The 6,773-nt window shown below is 35.1% G+C and overlaps 1 protein-coding gene across 2 annotated transcripts in view; it reads left to right on the top strand.

Annotated features, from left to right (window-relative positions):
* The window catches only part of LOC106876335 (trophoblast glycoprotein), a 17,016-nt gene extending 15,572 nt beyond the window's left edge, over positions 1–1,444 (top strand). The window contains exon 2 of one of the 2 annotated variants that reach the window (XM_014924836.2): positions 1,353–1,444. The gene's annotated coding sequence lies outside the window, so the exon portion shown is untranslated. Of the gene's footprint in view, positions 1–517 lie in introns of both variants that reach the window. The other variant, XM_014924834.2, reaches the window with a different exon arrangement.
* Positions 1,445–6,773: the final 5,329 nt, after the last annotated feature.

The raw sequence follows: 6,773 nt of genomic DNA, 5'->3' as shown, positions 1-6,773 counted from the left end.
TTTATATCTTTTTTTCTTTTTTTTTTTGGTATTGCCAAAGGAAATAGGGAAGCACCTATAACCCTTTTCAGGGCCTCTAGGACTGGTAAGAGGAAGTCATCCTCTGACTGGAAAGCTACCCTAAATGTTTAAAACAGTGAATTTGGTTAAAGGTATCCAAAGGCCAGGCAGTAGTGTTAAACTGGGCAAGGAATTAACTCTACCATTCAAATATGCAGTATATGATGAAATAACTTGTGTGATGTGTGCACTTAACACATTTGACTTTTTAAACTGTGTGATATGTAACATATAACACATTGTGTGATATATACTGTGTGAAGTATAGCATGTTGTACCATATAACACACTTTGGGATATATAAAACTCACAACACCCAACTCACTGTGTGATAATAACACTACATGATATAAATACATTATAACATGTCACCTGCTATGTGATATATAAATTATTTTTATCTTGAAATTATTTCCATTTATCATCCATTCAATCATATTTTAATTCTCTTTGACAGGTAGTCTACTGTTTTTTTATTGTGATAGCCATGAACTTTTCCCTTCATCTGGAAGAGAATATCAGCCTGTAACAAATGAGAATCTTATGTTTCTTTTTCATCTTTAAAACAGATTATTCATGTACTGTGGCTTGTTTTTGTTGTTTTGGCAACCATCTCTCTCTCCTTTCAACTTCAAGAATACTTAAAATGGATTAAGAAACAAACAACCCATTTGTGTGTTTATATCCCACTTGGCATTCTTTTGCTAAGTAAGGACACTTAATTCCAGATTTCCTCTTTTTTTTTTTTTTTTTTTTTTTCAAAGCTCACTTTTTAAGGAGACTTCCCTATGACAGTACCACATCCAAAAAGGGATAACACTACAGGAACCTAATTTGAGCAGTGGCTCTTTGGAGACTTGTAGTCCACGAAAAGTTTATTGTATTCTCTTTCTCGAGCATGCAAACTCGGTGCTGCAATAGCACATAAAAACTTCATATCAAAATTTACTTCCAATTAAACAATAATAGTGTTATATGTGTGTCTGTGCATGTTGTGTGTATGTGTGTATAATTAATATTATATACATGTGTATATATTTCATACTTAACATTTAAAACAATATTTTAGTTGTATATTCAAAATGATGCATTTCTCTATGATATTATAAAAGTATTTTTGTAGTTGGGCCATTTTTTCTATTGTCCATAGTTGGTATATTACTCAATTATCTAGATATTTTTGATGTTAGTTTAGAACTTTTCATATTTCTATCTTTTATCCTCATTGATGTATTTTTTGACTATTTTTATTTACTCTAATCTGCCATTTTATTCCATGCTTGCCTTTACAGTTGTAAGTAATAATTTTCTTTTTCGTAATAAATATTTTAATATTGCTGCTGCTACCATGATAAATGATAAATAAAATTTATTAACTCACTAATTTGTTTCTGGAGTTATTTTTTAAACTTTCATTTTTTTTTCTTCTTATTGTTGATATTGTTACTACTACAATTTTTCATAATTCAATTAATTGTATGATAATTGAATTATGTGCAGCAATAAATAATTTCTGTTTGAGCATGATATAAATTCACATGCAATTCCATTATCTGGTAAGTTATTGGGAAGCTACTTACAAAGGGGTGCTGTAAAGTTCCTGGTCTTAAGGGTATCATGAAAGGCCTGGTTAGACACCTAACCTTCTTTTACAGGGCTTAGAAACACTGAAGGACTGCTACATATATATTGTAGTTATATATGTAGCATATATAATATCTGTAGTTGTGTGACTGTTGGATACATGTGTGTTGGGGTTTTTTGCACATGTGTTCCCAAGTGTGAAAACTGATGTGTGGCTCTGCATGTGTATGAGAATGTATGTATATTTTTAGTAATGGATTAAGGAAGAATGAGTGAAGCATATACATTAAGGGATGTTACAGTGAAGAGAGACATACAATGCACTGCCATGTATGGAAGGCTGTGTGAATCTGAGAGGGGAGTATGTTGAATAAAATCATTTTATTGTATTTTCTTTTACCCAAACCAGGAAATTTTCAGCACCTGTCTCTTAAAATCTCACATGCAATTTTCAGCTGTATTTTTTTTTATGCATACATGGAAGTAATTTTGTTTAGTAGTGCAACCTAATAAAACACTTGACAACTATACTGTGGCACTGGTTCTTATCTCAGTAAACAGTATCCTGCAAGATACTTATTTACATCTCAGTAGACTGGGCTGTTGACAACTATATATCAGTTACACATTGAGTATATTTTTACCAATAACTATAAATGAATCTTCAGGCTCTGGTCAGCTGCATCACTTGTAATAAGGTATGATAAATAAAAACACATAATAATTGGAAGATGCCTTAATTAAAAGGTCTGTGATGATGTAAAGTCAGATCTGAGGATGCTGAAATTCATAATTGAAATAACATAGAATGAAGCCAATGAATGCTATGCCATACTTCTGACTTGTTCAACCCATGTCACTATACAAAGATGGAATGTTAATAACATCAAATATATACTGGTCTCAGAGGATTGGAGAAAGCTATGGATACTGCCCCTCCCACTAAATACAAAAAAATAAACAAAAAGTAGGTAATATGACATGAGACATTAACTTCTTAGTTGTCTAGTCCTCTGTCAATACAGCCTCGTTCTATGATTTCAGGTTTAATTTCAAAGAAATTTTCTTGATTAGTAAAAAATTAAATAATTATTCAATTACTAAAAAACATTTTTCTTTGTAATTCAGGAAAGCTCAGAATCCTAAGTGGTAAGATCAGTAGGAAAAACAATATTGAATATAAAGAGCTGAAGTTTAGTGTATTAACCTTTTTAACATCAATGTATTTGTATTCACATGTAACATGAATAATATTTCATTTGGTTATTACTAGTATAATACACCAATGGATAGATGGTGGACTAGCCAACTCTGAAGGGCAGAGGCCATTAAAATAGTGATAGAAAAGATGGAGAGAGGAGACAGTATGTCCGTGGGGAAGACTAGATTGTCTCTGGAGTGCCAATCAGCTGAATGGTCTCTCCCTGGATGTGATTCAGAAACTCAGTGTGCATAGCAGTACTAATGTGGGAGCAGTGCTCTGTTGTGAGTTTCACTTGAATCTTGAAGAGTAAGAGCAGCTGATGGTGGTTGAAATATCTTTTGGCTCTAGAGGGAAGGTCTAATCTTTGAGATGTGATCCTGACTATACTAAGGCTGTGCTTTTGTCACTTGAGATTGTTGACGTTGGTGCCCAACATGTGGAATAACTACAAGGGCTGTCATTGAGTGACACTCAATGGTGCAGTGGTATTTTCTTGGTGTGATTATTGTTAAAAGAGACAAGGTTGACATGGTCCCATTGAAGGGTTTTTTCAAGATCTTTGTAATGGAATCAATGCAGATTTAGCATGTGGATGGTATATGGTTTGGGAATGTTAGTAGGAAGTGAAGGGTAAAACTAGTTAATATTCTTTTTAGTTTATTAGTAGTTCTAAATTATCTCAGACTGAACTACATGACATGCTGAAAATTTGAAGTTTTACTTGAAAGAGCTTCACTTTCATCTTTGTACCTCAGTAATAAATTGCCTGTGTCCTTTTTATTTTCACAATGATAAAAATTTTGATGGGGTTATTGAATGCTGAGCTCTTGTCAATTTATCAGAACTATGGCACCATGTGCAGTGAATTCAGTTCTACAGACATGCTAGTTGAGGACTATACTACACACCCTAACATCCAATAGTTTATTATATGATTATCTGGAAATTTTGCTTTTTTCACAATCCAATATACTCCTGTTTTATTCAGTGGTTGTTGCCTTGCTCTCAATCAATCCTGATCAGGCCTGATCTGAAATAGTCTAACCATGTCTTTTCAGTGATATGTAGTACTACACTATCTAATGTATCCTCTTTTCAAGATAGTTGGGTGTTCTTTGAAGGAGATTTAGCTGCTTTTCAAGCAAGTTGTTATTTGGTAAACAACAAAAGATTATTAAATAATACCATTTCATGGAAGTTTTACCAACTGAAATTTCAATCAGATATATCCATTCAAAATTTTCTTATCCTGAATGGCAGAAAGTAATTTTATATACCAATCTATCTTTTATTGAGGATGCCATGTTTGAAACTATTTTTTGTTGAGATATGTCGAATTTATTGAGGTAATGTGACTTACAGAAAATACCAGTTCTATTTTTTTGGTAGGTTTTTAACATCATTATTAGAATAACCATGAAATATAATTTCACAGTTAAATGGTTAACTTTGGACACTTTCATATGTGCTGATTTGAACACATATATGATAGAGTAAAGCTGGCAACAAAACAGTTAAGCATATAAATATGCTTGAGTATAGTGGTGGCATGTTGACTATTTAGTGCTGAAATATTTCCGATATCTCTTCTCACTCTGTCCTATACTACAGAAACATCAATAACTGTTATTTACCCTGACAATGGCAGTCCTTGTCATTCAATGGAAATGGTAGTAAACATCTCTCTGTTAAACACAGCTCCAGCACAGTGCAATGTGAGAATATGGATATGTGTGGGTATTTATGTGTCTAGGTCATTTGGTGTATGCACTTGTCTGCCTGTATGCATGTGTGTTTGTTTTTCTATGTCTAAGCATGCTTTGAAATATCTGTAGCTGTGTGACTGTTGGATACATGTGTGTGTGGGGTTTTCCGCATATATGTGTTTCCAAGTGTGAAAACTGATGTGTGGCTCTGCATGCATATGAGAATGTATGTATATTTTTAGTAAGGGATGTTACAGTGAAGAGAGACATGCAATGCACTGCCATGTATGGAAGGCTGCATTCATATACTTCATCTCATTAACTTTTTCAGTACATTCATTGAGAAGGGAAAACATGTTAGAAGATGGTGGTAATTTAGTTGTCGTGGTGACAGTATTTAGTAGAAGAGGATATAGTGGTAGTATGTGTAATGATGATGTTTCTGTGTTAAAATTTGATTGACGTTCTACTTGAGACTGCTTTATCTTTTCTGACATATTATATTCAGGAAACGTGTATCCTATTCTGACATATTATATCCAGGAAGCATGTATCCTATATATTTGAGCATTTCAGTGACAGTAGGGTACAATCCAAAGGGGGATTTAACTTTTTTCTCAAACAGGTTAAGTAACTATGTTGATTTTGATTGTAGTGTGTAGCCTTGGTCACCTCTGGTCAAGTGAATTTGAAGAAGAGTTTGTAGGTAACTAGTTACAGACCCAGGACTTCTAATATAACTTATCTCTACTTAGATAAAGATTACACTGCACTCTTTGAAGAGTAGTTTATTGTATGGAGTCAGTCTGGACATTTGTGCTATAGTTGTAGTTGTTGTTGCTGTAATTTATTTAGCCATAGATCAACCCTGATCGAACAAACCTATGATGAAAGGCATTCCAAATATGACCATCAGTCTTTTTCTTATGTGTTACTATGTGCAAGGAATTCAGGATCACAATGTCTTCTATTACAGTGTGTGTGTGTGTAGTGATTTGAGTGAGATATGGTAACTATTTCTAGCAAATTGACAACCACTTATAGGCTCCTTCATTAGTTCGTGAAGTTGTACTAAGTGATAGTAAGGTATGTAATAGTGGTATAACTAATGGAGGTGTGTGTGTAATTTCAGTGATGTGTGTAATGAAGTAATAATGGTAACAGGTATGTGAAATGGTAGAGTAGAGTTTTGTAATAGTGGAAGATATAAATGTGTTTGCAGTAATGGTGGTATGTGTAATAGATATGATGGTAGGGATGTGTGTGTGTTGTGATGAGGCCAAGTATAGTGATGATTATGCCAGTCATGTTATCATCATCGTCATCATTTAACGTCCATTTTCCATGATGGTTTGACTGAGGGCTGACAAGCCAGAAGGCTGCACCAGGCTCCAATCCGATCTGGCAAAGTTTCTACTGCTGGATACCCTTCCTAACGCCAACCACTCCAAGAGTGCAGTGGGTGCTTTTTTATATGCCACCAGCAGGAGGGCCAGTCAGGCGGTACTGGCATTGACCATGCTTGAATGGTACTATTTACATTCCACCGGCACAAGAGCCAGTCCGGTGGCACTGGCAACAATCACGCTAAAATTGTGCTTTTTATGTGCCACCGACACGGGACCAATCAGGTAGCACTGGCATCAGCCATGCTCGAATGGTGCTTTTTACATGCTATTGGCATGGGTGCCAATCAGGCAATACTGTTATCACCCACGACAATGACTTTACTTGCCTCAACAGACTTCGCAAGCACAGTTTATTGCCCACTGACCTGGTTCCCTAGGTAACAGAAGCTATCAACTACTTGTAGTTTTTTCCCCTTGAATGTGACAGAAGCTGTTTTCTGCACATTTAATGTATGTTAAACGATGATGATGATGATGATGATGATGATATATATATATATATATATACGGTGGTAGCAGGGAATTGTACCAATGTGCCAGAAGGGAGGCTAGGCGACAGGTTTATTTAGCCAGAGGGGAAGCAGATAAGGAAAGATTTGCCAATGTTCTGCGCCGTGAGGACCAAAGACTCGAGGTATTTCGGGTTGCAAGACAGTGTAGGAGAGAGAATAGTGATGTTGTAGGAGAGAAATGTGTTCGCATGGATGATGGTACGCTTGCATTAAATGAGGATGCAAAGAAAGAGGTCTGGAGATGCCACTACGATAGATTGCTTAATAAAGAGAATGAATGGGAGAAAGAGAGCCTGCC

Source organism: Octopus bimaculoides, chromosome 3 (genome assembly GCF_001194135.2).
Source record: "Octopus bimaculoides isolate UCB-OBI-ISO-001 chromosome 3, ASM119413v2, whole genome shotgun sequence".
Classification (NCBI taxonomy): domain Eukaryota; kingdom Metazoa; phylum Mollusca; class Cephalopoda; order Octopoda; family Octopodidae; genus Octopus; species Octopus bimaculoides.
Note: the sequence above shows the minus strand (reverse complement) of the source record. Positions and strands in the feature narration are given on the sequence as shown.